The sequence below is a fragment of the Muntiacus reevesi genome, chromosome 3, assembly GCF_963930625.1.
Source record: "Muntiacus reevesi chromosome 3, mMunRee1.1, whole genome shotgun sequence".
NCBI lineage: Eukaryota > Metazoa > Chordata > Mammalia > Artiodactyla > Cervidae > Muntiacus > Muntiacus reevesi.
The window spans coordinates 121,356,447-121,371,203 of record NC_089251.1 but is presented as its reverse complement, the minus strand read 5'-3'; the positions used below and the strand labels follow the sequence as shown (position 1 = coordinate 121,371,203).

The 14,757-nt window shown below is 37.2% G+C and overlaps 1 pseudogene; it reads right to left on the bottom strand.

Annotated features, from left to right (window-relative positions):
• Positions 1-6,755: 6,755 nt before the first annotated feature.
• On the bottom strand, positions 6,756-7,186 carry LOC136163184 (cytochrome c oxidase subunit 7A2, mitochondrial pseudogene; annotated as a pseudogene).
• Between the last annotated feature and the right edge of the window lie 7,571 nt (positions 7,187-14,757).

Below are 14,757 nucleotides of genomic sequence, written 5' to 3'. Positions count from 1 at the left end.
ACGGATGTGAATACATCCAGCTGAATACCACCATGCAGCTCCTTCCCTGATCTACTTTTCCCTGCCTGCAGGCATGGTTTTCTTTTTTCCCTTTTGTGTTCTTAGTTATCCCATAATGTCGTCCAAATTTCCTAATAAAATAAAAGCTAGATACCCTTAAGAAAGCAGTCTTTTGTCTTCATTGTGTTTTGATCACACTGATTCCTGGTTTGTCTGTTCTGAAACTTCAGAGAGAATTTGTCTTTGAACAAAGCTTTTAACTCCCTCGCAGTGGCAGCATCGCAAGCAAAGGTCATATAAGAAGTTCTGCCAGGTCTAGGGGGACCAACCTCTCTTCCCAGTGAAACATCACTTTGCCTCCGTGACCCCTCCCTCCCTTACATCCCAATGTGTCAACTCCTCCGTTTTATTGATGCAAACCGACATGGCCCATCAGCAGCTGCTCTGCAAGCCAAGCACGGCCACTCTCTTCAGGACCCAGATACAGAATTCAGTGGTGGGAATAAGACTATCTGAGCTTGTGATGGGTTTCTGTTACTGATATATTCAATCTTTTTCTTTGCTTCTTCCTGTTCTTTGCGTGTGATGTTTTCTTTTTTCAGTTTCTTTTTTCAGTACATTGTGACATTCAACAAAAACACACTGAAATATTTAAAAATAAAACACATTAAATTGCCACAAACTCTCCCAATGCCTCTATTGTCTGAATTATCTTTAGCAAAAGTAATAAATGAAGGAAAGGAAGGATGAAAGGATATTAAGGGAAAAGAAGCTTTCAATGCATTTTTCCGGAAGGAAGACTTTTCTTCCACTGGTTAAATTTCATTAAAAGCAACAGGGTAACTGCTTTTTTTTCCCCTTCCCTTTTCTATTCCCTTCTTTCTCTCCCTTCTCCTTTTAGCTGCTTTTCCTTTTCTTTTTCTGATTATTATCTGTGGTCTACAGCCATATCAACCTGAATGCACCTGATCATGTCTGATTATTTTCTACAACTTTTTCCAGTTGTTGAGATTTTGCTGTTTCATTAGCAGTAGAGGTGGGAGGCTGAGGAGATCTGGATCACAATAGTTCAGTCTTTTCACTTTGATGCAACCTCTATGTTCAAAAAAGTGGAAAAAATCCAGTGTGGACAACAGAAAAATAAAACAAGTTAACAGTAACTGCTAAGTCACTTCTGTCCGACTCTGTGCGACTCCATCCCTGGGATTCTCCAAGCAAGAACACTGGAGTGGGTTGCCATTTCCTTCTCCAATGCATAAAAGTGAAAAGTGAAAGTGAAGTTGCTCAGTCCTGTCCCCACTCTTTGCGACCCCATGGACTGCAGCCTACCAGGCTCCTCCGTCCATGGGATTTTCCAGGCAAGAGTACTGGAGTGGGGTGCCATTGCCTTCTCCGAGTTAACAGTAAAGCTGGGCTCAAAATCAAGACAAATATCTCTGTGGAGAAGACTCAGAATGGAAATGCAGAATACGAGGTTGCATGTGTTGGGTTCTGGGCCTGTCAGTGGGCTAAACAGAGAGTGGGGATGTGATAGTATAGCCAATATATTTCACTTGATATGGGGGACCAGAGTCAGGCTCACTTTTGAGGTTAGGTGCCAGGGTGGGTCCTCTTGGATCTTAAAAAATAATCTACTGCTCTTTGTTGCCTGGGGCTATGGCTTCTAAACTGCTGTTCACCAGAGACACTGGTTTTGATGCTTTTGAACTGTGGTGTTGGAAAAGACTCTTGGACTGCAAGGAGATCCATCCAGTCCATCCTAAAGGAAATCAGTCCTGAATATTCATTGGAAGGACTGATGCTGAAGCTGAAACTCCAATACTTTGGTCACCTGATGCGAAGAACTGACTCAAAGGAAAAGACCCTGATGCTGGGAAAGATTGAAGGTTGGAGGAGAAGGTGACGACAGAGGATGAGATGGTTGGAGGGCATCACTGACTCTATGGACTTAAGTTTGAGCAAGCTCCGGGAATTGGTGATGGACAGGGAAGCCTGGCGTGCTGCGGTCCATGATGTCAAAAAGAGTCGGACACGACAAAGCAACTGAACAACAATCTTGCTCAAGAATCACCTATGCTATCCCATAACTACTCTGGGATGGGGCAGGAAAGTTAACTATTAATACAAAACTTCTAGACAGGAAGACGCAAAGAAAGTGGGGCATTGAGGCAAGAAGAGAAATAGATGAAAATAATACCAAAAATACTTCCCTGCAAACAAGTTTCAAAAGTTCTTTATAGTGGTAGCCTCTAAGATGGTGGTGCCCATGATTCCTACCTTGGGTTGACTCGTGATACCACCTCTGTTGAATATTGGCTGGTCTAATAGCTCATGATTACAAGTTTATTTCTTTAGAAATAAGGACTTACTAAGGCATAACCACCAGCTTCCCAGGTGGTGCTAGTGGTAAAGAACCTGCTGCCATGCAGGAGACATGAGACAAGGGTTCAGTCCCAGGGTCAGGAGGATCCCCTGGAGGAGGACATGGCAACCCACTCCAGTATTCTTGCCTGTGAATCCCATGGACAGGGGAACCTGGTGGGCTACAGTCCGTGGGGTTGCAAAGAGTCAGACACGACCGACGCAACTTAGCACACATGCAAAGCCTAACCACCAACTACTATCACACCTAAAAATGTGAATAATTCTTTAATATCTCTAGTCAGTGTTCAGAATGTCCTGATTATCTCATACTTTAGTTTCTTGGTATGAAACAGGATTCAAACAAGATTCATACACAGTGACTGGTTGGTAGATCTCCTAAGATACTATCAGCCTTTTTTTTTTTTTGCCCCTCAAATTCCATTTGTTGAAAAAAGCCATGCTTTCCCAGATTCTGGTGTTTCTGAGTGATATCCTTGGATGTCATTTAATGACTCTTCTATTTCCTCTGTTTTATGTAAATTAGTAGTTCAGTCTAGAAGCACGTTTATTATTTGCATTTATTTCTTACTACTCGTTTCCTATTTTTTCATGCTCCTTAATTTTCCCATTCCTTTCTTGAGTTCTTTAGTGTTAACATTTCCCATATGTTTTATTCCTCCCTTCTGCTTATAAATTATGTAATTTATCTCTAAGTTTTTGGTAGTTACACTGGACATATTAATTCTTGAATAAATGAAGCAGGGATGTAGAAGAATGGTGGTCATGAGAGCTGTCTGCCCTGGGTACAGGTAGTAAGGGGGAGAATTGTCTGCAGAGAATTTAAAAGCAATAATAAAACTGATTAAAGCTCTGTCTACATTTTATTATTGCCATGAATCAGCAATTTCAAGCAATGATGCTGATAAACATATGCCTCCCGGCCCCATGGACTTCTTCCCAACTCCCTGCTTGGCATGCAGTCCTAGCAGTGTCTAGTCAGTGTAATTTTTGCCCTCCTTCAGAACAATACAAAGATCTTTAATTTTGAATATCCTTTGACTAATATATTGTTGTTCACTATTTAGTCATCTTTTAAAAACACAGAGTCAGTGTTTGTTTTGTTAACCTCCTTTTTTGCATTCCTTCTTTTGGGATTCCCTTCCTTTAGGGATAAGTTGCCCTCTTCCTCAAGGGCATCCTTTAGAAGTTGCTTTCAAGGAAAGATCTGTTGATGATAGTACAGTCACTCCATTTCTTTTTGTCTGAATAAGTCTTCATTTCCCCCCTCATTTTTAAAATTTAGCTTCTCCTAGCATATAATTGAAGGCTGGCAATTATTTTCTCTAACACTTGGAAGCCATTGTTTTTCTGGCTTCCATTATGTGCCACTGAGAAATCAACTGTCAATCTAAGTGACATTTCTTTGTAGTGGAAGTTCTCATTTCTCTGCTTGTCTTTTCCTTGGTTTTCTGCAGTTTTACCAGTGTGCTTAGATATGAATCTGTTTTCACTTATTTTTGGGTCTTTTTTTTTGTGATTTTTGGGGCTTCCCCAAAGTAACTACTTCTGATTACTTTCAGAAGTAAGCAAAGATGTGAGAATACATAACATTGATCACGTCTGACAAATTCTTCAATAATTTAAAAATCTTCCTCACTCTATCACCTCTATTAGGAACTCCAAAGAGATCTGTTAAACGTTCTCACTTTAATCTCCGTGTGTGTTAATTCTTCCATTTTTATCTCTCATAAAAAAGTGCAACATTCTAAGTGATATTTTTCCAGTTCTATAATTTCCTTTTATATATGTCTACACTGCTCTTAACATGCTTATTAAGTTTTAAATTCTGATTAATTCTATTTCCCCCCTTTGTTTCATGATCATTTTTTTATGAATTGTATTTCTCTCTTTTGTTATTATTTCCTTCTGTGTAAAAACATACTATATATCATTTTATATTTTAATGCTGATAATTACTCTAAAATCTTTGTTGGTCTGATTATGCTGTTTATTATTTCAGCTGACTTGCTTATGATATTTTATATCCTTATGTGATTTTAGATTTTTTATCATAAACTCTTATCTGGGAGAATTTTATCTGAGGCAATTTTTTTGATTTTTGTTTTGATGGACACTTCCAGAGAGTATTTGCTTTTAATACATATATGTATATAAGGCCCTTGCCACTGAGCACCAATTTACACTGAATTCTCAGCTTTAAAAAAAAAAAAACAGCTTGTAGGAATTGGGTTCCAGAATTAGGAATGCTAGATTATGAAGACAAATTCCTAGAGTAAATTCCTCCAACTCTATCCAAATTAATCTTTTTTGTTAGGTTCCCCCCAACTCCGTTTTATTCTATTTTACCACTTACTGAAGGTGCAGCCTTTTGGGGACGCTACTGAAACACAAACTCCATGTCACTGAATCAGCAGATGCCTTGAGCACATGACAGACTCAGTGCTTCCTTATCTGGTTTCCTGTCTTGCTTTGGCCTCTGAGAATTTTTCTTACTTATCACCAATTCAGATTTTTATTTTAAAAAGTTAAAATTATATCCACAAGTTTTAGGTGTTTTGTAAGGATTGCTTTGTAAGAATTTTCCTGATATCTAGCCTATCATTGCCTTAATGGAAGTAAACCTTTCTTCTTTTAACATTTTTTAAAAATGGCTTTTTAAAAAAGCACTTGTTGAAATTTGTGTAAATTCTCTTATCCTTCTTCAAGTTCAATCCCTCAATCCTATTCCCCTGAATAATTGCAATGAGGACATTTCCATGAGAACAGAAAGATAAGAAAATATTGTCCTAATGATCAGGAGCCAAACTTATTGAAAATCCATATATATTGTTATTTTGTTTGATATTGAAAGTCTGGCTTTCAACTTCAACTATACTTTGAGTTGACCCCAAAATAGCGTATGAAGCCTGAGGCTGAGCAACTGCATACATCACAGGTTTGAATGAATGGGTATGAGGTGAAAACACTCATCTGAACTATCTGGACTTTTTGCAAATATTATATGCTTTAAACACATCTGAAAATTTTCAGTTTTTGTGTATGTGAGGCTGCCCCAAATTTGAACACATCCTTGTTTCATGCACTTAAAATAACAGCATCGCTGCTCTACTTTCTGTGAGATAATCTCTCTGTTTACAGTGACCTTTCCTTTACTAAGCCCTTGGAGGATACAACTAAAAAGCCATTTTCATGATTCTAATTTTTATTTAATTTAGGGTAGACGAAAACACCAGTTACCCGAGCTAAATAACCTAATGGACAGTATAATCAGGATCCATCTGGCTGGTCCTAGTTAGCTGAGTGCAATGGCTTCCTGCCAGGATGGATAGAAAGGATCACTTTGCATTTCCCAGTGAGGACAGGGAGGGCAGAGCAGCCAGCAGCTGTGGATTTCCTGACATCAAGGGGCCACTCTGCACTACTGGGCTTCCCCTGTTCTTTTTCCTATATACTTTCCAAACGTGGTGGTGATGGGGTTCAGGACATGCTAACCCCAAATATGGCATCTTGACATACTAAATATTTTTTAATAGAAATTGGATTCACGGCACATGCAGGAAAGACTGACTTTCCCCTGGAGCAGATCCTGAGACACTCATGTGAGAGATGCCCTCCTTCCACTCAAGGGAAAAGAGACTCCTTACCTCCAAGAGACACAGAGAGGAGTGTGAATATCCAGGCCTTGCTAAGTTCCCTTCGGTTTCCTACTCTTAGCTCATACCCTTTCTGTCTCCTCACATTTTTTCATGACTCTCCCCTCTTCATCAAACCTAAGATAAAGGCACACAGGTTTAACTGTTTCTCTGGGTCTTCATTTCCTTATGAAGGCTCTGGTGTCACATAAAACTTATGGCAAATAAATTTGCACGCTTTTCTCTTGTTAATCTGTCTTTTGTTGGAGAGACTTAGCTGAGAACCAAAGGAGGTAGGAGGAAAAAATAATTTTCTAAAACTACACAGTTGCTTTTTTGTAGCTCAAGTCTCCAAACCATCCAGGGAGGAGGACCATGAAGGCAATGAGATTCATGCATGGAAGGATGTTCTTACTGTCAACTCCCTTGATCAAGAAACGAATGTTCACCCAATCTGTTTCCCATTCAGAGGGGTATCTTTGCAAGATGGAGGGTAGAAGGGTGTGTGTGTGTACGTGTGTGTGTGAGAGAGATGGTAATAGGCAACCAATCTGTCAATAGCTGGATGTTTGGTGTGATACTAGTGAAGTGTTATTACTTCATTTGCCTAAGTAAAGAATTATTTTAAGAAGTTAACCATTATTGAGAGGTTGTGTGATTATTCACTCTCCAACAACACTTGCCCCCAGCCCATATTTTAGACTTAGAAATTTCGTCTATTTTTTTTTCTTGGTAAAGACTGCTTTATTGGTGGCAGCTAGTACAAGTCAATAAATATTGATCCCCATAGAACTCAGTTATGTATCAGATTACTGGTCCACAGAGAGATGAATGGAATTGAACCAACTGATAGCTGGGAGGATAAACTGAAGTCAATCCTGCTTCTTGGGAAATGAAGCCACAGCCAGTTCATACATGGCATACGCCGTCCCACCAACTGTAAGAATCATGGTGGCTCTATGCAGGAGGGGATCAGCTAGCCCACCCTTTAGATGCACTGGAATTCCATTATCCTCCTGAAACAGCTTTTGTTTCTCTGGAACTTTATTTTCAAACTGCCTGCGTGAAGCAGTACTCATGGTCCTCTTAGCAATCTGACGGAGAGCCAGAAGATTCCGCAGCATCTTGGCTCAGTTACTGCCCACCAACCATGGCAACTGACCACCAGCAACGAGCCATCTATTTTTTTAAAAAATAAGATTCCCCCAGAAAATTATCTTATATCATCTGTATACAACAATATATTCTTATGTTTTCAGTAAAGATAGTTTATAGTGGCACTCCTTGCCTAACTGAATATATAGTTAAAGATATTGAATTACTCCTTAGCTTTTTCTAGATGAGATAAAAAGATTTTTTTTAGCTTTTCTCATGGGCCTTCCCCACCCCCAACCTTTCATTAATTTTTAAAGATGTGTTTGAAATCTGTTTTTAAGCTACGCATAGCTTTTCTAAATTGTGAAATTCATAAATAGCTTATGTTGTGATAATGGTTTGAGAAATGCTGAGAAAATAGAAGAATTACTTTAGGATGTTTCAATGCAATCTTCTATCTGATGAATCTCTGTGTCATGTGAAAATGCTGGCAGCATATTTTCTGTTTTTTTGGTTCCAATCTTTTACAATGGCATTACATTGGAGAGCTCATGGGATATCATAAGTGTATAATCAATGATAAATGAATTTTATGATGGAGATTGGAGAGTTATTAATCAATGTGTCTCTATAGTCTTGGCACTTAGAAGTTTAATTCAACTACATTTAATTAGATTCCTACCAAAAATCAATTTTGAAGAAGTTTGCTTTTCAAAACCAGGAGCTTGCAATAACATATTTTTGTCTAGGGAAATATTTTATTGAAATAGGATTTGTTTTCTGTTATGCCTTTGGACTGTGTTTTTTTTTTTTTTTTTTCTTTTTTTGCTTACTCTGTTCTGGCACCTGGGTAAAGTCCTTCCTTTGGGAGCTGAGTTTTAAAGTAACTTTCAAGGAAAGGATCTCAATGAAAGTTGTCTTAGCATTGAGGATATTGACAGAAACTAGAGGAGAATATATTACAGGAATACAAAGGAAGATTTTGGAGAAGTTTCTAAAAATCTATATTTCCCTTAGTTGAGAAGTTAAAAAGATTAAAAATCTTAAATTATCAGGAGAAACAAGGTGAACCTTGACTTTTTCTGCCCAATTTAATTTTTTTCTGAGTCTCTGATGCCTGCGTGAACTCCCCAGAAAGGGCAACATGATTTGCCAACAAAGCAGGCATTTCAATTGAGTTATACAAAATAGCAGCAGAAGGAGGATAGAGAGATTGATGGGTTAATTTCCATCACAAGTTCTATTTTGCCTACTTCAGTCATAGGGATGCATTCATTTCAAATTAAGACACAATGGGTTTGTGAAAAAATAAAGGAAATATCTGGATATGATTAATGTAAAAGTCCTTAGGAAAAGTAAGTGCATTTTAGCAGTGTGACTAATATGAATATTTATTGTTAGGAAATCAGAGAAATGCACCATGTACTGTGTACATTGTAGGCCAAGAATCATGTGTTTAACAGGCTGACATTTGACTGCAAAACTTCATGAAGTAGATGTTACATTCTCCATTTTCTTGATGAGAAAACTGAGACATTAAAAAAGATGAGGAACTGGGTGGGGAGAACAGATGAAACAAGACTGACCACAAAATGATAATGATTGTTGGGTGAGGTTTCACCATGTTGTGTCTATTCTATTAAAATATATTTGGAATTTTCCACAATGAGAAGCTTTTAAAAACTTACTAACAAACTTGAAGATTCAAATCTGTATTTTTCTCATTTCAAGCTTGTTTTCTCTCCATCACACACTGAATAATTTCTGAAAAACAGGGGAGCAAATTTCCAGCCGGATAATAAATTGGGAATTCAAAAATAATTTTAGAAAGTAAAAACTGCTTGCTTTGTTATCTCAAATATTATTGAATCTATATGAACCTTACTTTTAATATTTACTTAATGAAGATATCCTTCCTTCTATTGAATAAGTGGGGATTAAAATAGATTTTTAAAAATATTCTGATGTTATTGTATTTAATTGTGCTTTATGAATTGATTTTATCTTTTTGTTTTCAAAGTGGCTCAATATTCTAAATGTTTTGAAGTAAATATTTATAGAGATATGTAAGACTGACCATTTTGTTCATGAGATTGGGTAGGTTTACAGAGTTTGTGAACTAAGCTTTAATAGAAATGAGCTTTAACCAAGACAAGGAAAAACCTTTGTAAGTAATGGAAACAAGTAAAAAGGAAAAAACAAGTAACAAGGAAAAAACTCAATAAGTAATGGGACCCATTAGACGGGCATGACTTTACGGTTCTATTTTTCTAATTCGTTCACCTGTTGAATAAAAAGTTCATCTGTTTAATGAAAAAGATTCTTAAGAAACAGAATTCATCTTAAGCACATTATATTTCTATTTCTCAGTACAGAATTATTCCATCTGAAGATACTATGAGACATGAAAGATGCTAGAAACAAAAGGTTGTATAATATGTGATTCCATTTCTAGGACTTTTTTTTTTTAAGTCTGACTTTTATTCAAAAGGACAAACTTTCTGACTGCTACCCCATCATCTAGAGTATCTTTTTTTAAAAAAATTTTTTGGCCTTTCCACATGGCATGTGGAATCTTAGTTCTCTGACCAGGGATAGAACCCACACCTCCTGGGTTGGACGGTTGGTGTCTTAACCCCTGGACAGCCAGGGAAGTCCCTCAATAAATCTGATATTTAAAAAAAAATATGTATTTTAAAAGATACACTTCTGTGTTGGTGTAGACACAAAAGCAATGCACCTACCTGAATGTTGGCTGGAAGCCCAGGTCCCTGATTATCAACCATGGCCACGTCAGGATGGTCTGAGTCAGCAAAGCAATGAAGGCATGACCTCCAACACTAGAGAGCAGGGTTCCATGCTGAGATTAAAAATGATCTGAAATCTCACATGGTATAAATGAAAGAGTTTTGAAAGAGCATATATGTGGTCTTTTAAATACAGAGAGGTAAATGGTATTGCTTTGCTCAGAAGCCCAGGCTTTTGTTGACAGTTTCTTGTTAAGAACTCTTCCAGCAGAGAAGAAGGAAAGGATAAATGGGATAGTGAAATGTTGTATTTTTTTTTCTTTTTTTTTTTCCTTTATTTTTATTAGTTGGAGGCTAATTACTTTACAATATTGTAGTGGTTTTTGCCTTACATTGACATGAATCAGCCATGGATTTACATGTGTTCCCCATCCTGATCCCCCCTCCCACTTCCCTCCCAAAATGTTGCATTTTAACATTCCATGAGATGTGATAGATATGATAAGAATTTAAAACTAGTTAACTTGTTCTAAAATTAAGCCAAATATTCCACTGCTCTGAAACTAAAGAACATGAACATTATTATGTGATGTAGCTGAGGTTCAGCCATCACTTTTTAAAGACCTTTTTATAGTTTGTCAATTTTTATTGAGGCATAGTTGATTTACTAAGTTGTATTAGTTTCATATTACAGCAAAGTGAATCTTTTATACAAATACATATACCCACTCTTTTAAAGATACTTTTCCCATATAGGCCATTATAGTGTATTTGTTGTTTAGTCACTAAGTCGTGTCTGACTCTTTGCAACCCCATGGATTGTAGCCCTCCAGGCTCCTCTGTCCATGGGATTTTGCAGGCAAGAATACTGGAGTGGGTTACTCTTTCCTTCTCCAAAGGATCTTCCCAAACCAGGGATTGAAACCACATCTCCTGCATTGGCAGGTGGATTCTTTACATTTGAGCCACCAGGGAAGCCCCTTACAGAGTATTAGTTGCTTTTTAAATGAGCCATATCAGTGAGTGAAAACACAGGTCAATTGATGAACATTTACTTCTTTGGAGATTGTTCATTGGATCACTGATTGTCTAAATTAGCAGTTTCAGAGTCTAAAAGGTGAATTTTTTCTCTGGAAAACTCACAAATTATTTCCTTTCACAGGTGATATAATCTGGCAATTGTATTGGCTTTTAAATTTAGTTAGACAAGACTAGCGTATATGAATTAAATTTCTTCCATGTAATACAGCTCAAACATTTGTAACTTGAATCTGTTTAAAAATATAAAACCAAATGAAAAGTTTTAACTATTTTTATATCCCCTCCCAAATTCTCACACTGAAAAACAAATATAAGCATTTAAAAATTATGTGATTCAGTGAAAATGCATTACTTCAGTGCCAAGAATTACCAACTAAACATAAGTAAAACTGCAAATAATCATAGGTCCCACAAAGAGAACAGAGCAGGAGGCCTAAATGGGCCTTAAAATTCCAGGTATTTCTTGTTCAGCTAAAGTTTTTTTCCCTTGACCAAATGTTACACTAGATTGATATTTTGAAATCTAGATTAAATAAAACGGCAGATTCCCATTTAGAATGTAAATTGTTCCAGGCTAGAATCTTGATTTCACTTGTACAGATGCTTAAATAGCTTGTCAGTGACGGCTTGGTTTTCGATAAGACTTATACACATTGTGGATTTGGAAGAAAACACAATTTTGAGGGCAGGCTGAGCATGGCATTGACTCCTAAGATTTCTCAGTCTAAACCCAGAAATTACTTTTCCACATACCTGAAATTGCATGTATAATCATATTATCTAAGACCTTATTTCAAAATTCCTGCTGGGTCATTTCTCAATGGCACCTGCTTATTCACCATAAAGCTACCATGCAGAGTACCTGGTCCCAGCTAATAAGTTCTTAGAAAAAGAATAGTATTTGTGTTCTTCTGTTAGGCATTTAGCACTTAATACTGGTGAGTCTTTGGGATAGTCTATACTTTAAAAGGTAGAATCACCTTGAATTGTTGTTTATGTCCCATGTATTATGGAATCATGAGATTGGCATTTACCAATTTACCCTGTAACTTCAAGGAAAGTAATAAGAACACTAATTTGTGCTTATATGAAAATAGAATGCTTAAAAATTCAATAGCCCAAACTTTTATTTTTTAATGTTGTATTTGTTCTTTTTTTTTTCTCTAGAAATGCTAGTCAAGTATTCACTGTGGAGCAAGAACCAGGGTAAACATGAACTTGTGTAAGCAAGAACCAGGGTGTATAATCATGCAGAAGCTTGACTCTACCCTCACAGAGCTCACACTCTATCACAGAATAAGTAATTGGTAGTAGATAACTGCTTTGTCTAATATTGAATGAAATTTATCAGTTTTTGTATCATGAAAAGGAAATAGGAAGTAAGTATATTTTTATAGAAGAAACACAATTATTTTATGTGAACTTGTTATATTACATGATGGTTGAAACCATGGTCAATGACTTTCAGACTTTCTTCCAAACCTGAACAGTAACTCTTTGCATTAGAGATACACTTAATACCCTACACTTGTTAAGTTCATTTTAAAATTTGCTTAGAAGTTAGAATAGCCATTAGATGTGAGTGTAGTTGCAGAGATTGGATCTTGAAGAGCTGTGGGCATTGCCATGTTCATTGTAGCACTATTCACAATAACCAAGATATGGGAACCACCTACATGTCCACTGAAGGATTAATGGATAAAGAATATGAGGTATATACATACTATAGAATATCATTCAGCCTTTAAAAAGAGAAATTCTTCAATATAGGACAACATGGCTGAACCTTTATGACATTACACCAGTGACAGCAGGACAAATGCTGCCTGATTCCATTACTCTGATATATTCCATTATATCAAACTCATAGAAGCAAAGAATGGTGGTTTCCAAGGGCTTGGTAGAGAGGAAAATGAAGAACTGTATGTTTAAACTGGGGATTTAAACTGTATATTTAAATGAGGAACTGTAATATAAACGTGTATATTTCAGTAATGCAACATGAATAAAGAGCAGATGTACAACATTGTACTTATAGATAACCATACTGTATTGTATACTGAAAAATCTGTTAAGAGGATAGACTTCATGTTAAGTATTCTTACCAGAAAAATGGGGGAGCTCTATGAAAGAAATAAATCAATAAAACAATTCTGTCAAATAAATAAATAGAATACCAAAATGATAAAAAATCAAAACCTGAAAAATGTATGTCCCTGTTTATTAACTGTGAGAACTCTGAATTTTCTTGCCTAGTTAACAATAAGTTCCAAGAGAAAGTTGGTTAAAAATAGGAATATATTTCCATCGTCTCTTATGTGAAGCATTATATATAAATAATGCAAAATGCTATGCAGAGAAACTGGAAGAATAAAGAAAGAGATGTATTTTGTTGCTTCAGATTTACATGGTTAAATAAAGAAATGATAAATACCTAAGCTGCTTGTAACTTGATTATCAAAATAAGAAGCTTGTAACTTGAATATCAAAGATCAGCGGAGCTCACCCAAATATTAGCTATGGACGGTTGAGAAAAAGAGCACCTGCATCAGCTTCAGAGAGATTCCCAAAGCCCACTCTCCCAGTAGATTCCAGTTGACACTCACATGGCCCACTGCCCTCAGCCCCTGAAGAGAGAGGAAACAACAGTCATCCCATTTTTCTCTGCATAATAAAGTACTGCACCATTTTGCCAAAATCCAAACTGTATAAGCACTGAAGCATTTCTAGGCTATGGTACAGAAGGTTGACTTGTGAACTTTGAGTGAAAAATCACTTGATCCAACTCTGAGAACTGCACATAGCTTTTTTCTCTTAACATTTGAAAGAGACCCACCGAAATTTGGGTCTCCATAAATCATAGACTGGAAAGGACCCATAGAGGCCATTTTTTTCTCTCCCCTTCTCTTCTCTTTGCTAGAAGTTAAATTCAGGCTAGAAACCTGGTGTCAAACAAAAGCAAATCCAGACTTCCCCAGGGAGAGCCTTATTGATGAGAAGACTACTGGAATTGGGAGACTTGCTACGATTATTGGAATCTGCAAGTGTCTTAAAATCAATCTGAAAAGGGGGTTTGTTTTCAAAGGTAATCCTTTGCTCTTGGCAAGCAGAGGTAGGCAGAACTTTGGAGGGGAAGCTGGACAAGCCAGGGGAAGTGACCAGTGGAGTCTGACAGGAAGGTGTCCCGCTGTGGTCAGCCAATTCCCGGGAGAAGCTGATAAGGAGGGGCAGGCAGCGGCGGAGGCTTTGGGCGCGGTCCACATTTTTTTGTCCTTGCTCAGGGTTGTGGGCATGCAGGGTGTAGGAACCTGCAGGAAAGAGAGGAGCCGGATTAAAGTTTGGTCAAGAAAAAGCAACGGGTAAGAAATGGACAATTGTAAATGCTACGTGATCCAGTGAGGTGCCAAGTTTTTCAACTGAAATGTCAGCTCATTACAACACACCCTTGCTTCGTGCCATGTTACGATGCTCTAGCAAGTATGACCTCTCTCTTTGCCCTTGGTTCTACTTTTCTCTCTCTCCTCTGAAATATCATTTAAAATATTTCTTCAAGATCCCCGACAGATTCCAAACTTTTCTTCCAGTATTCTTTCTACACACTTCTTCCCCACTTGTGTGTTTGCTTTATTTGTTAACGTCCTCATTCATTCACTTATTTGCCCACCAAGAATTTTTGAGCTTCTCTGTGGGAAATTGTGGTGCTAAACTATGGACCCTGGCTCTTTTTTCTTAAAAAAAAAAATTATTTTTTATTGGAGGATAATTGCTTTACAATGTTTTGTTGGTTTCTGCTGTGCAACAATGGGAATCAGCCATAATGATACAAATATCCCCTCCCTCCGGTGCTTCCCTCCCAG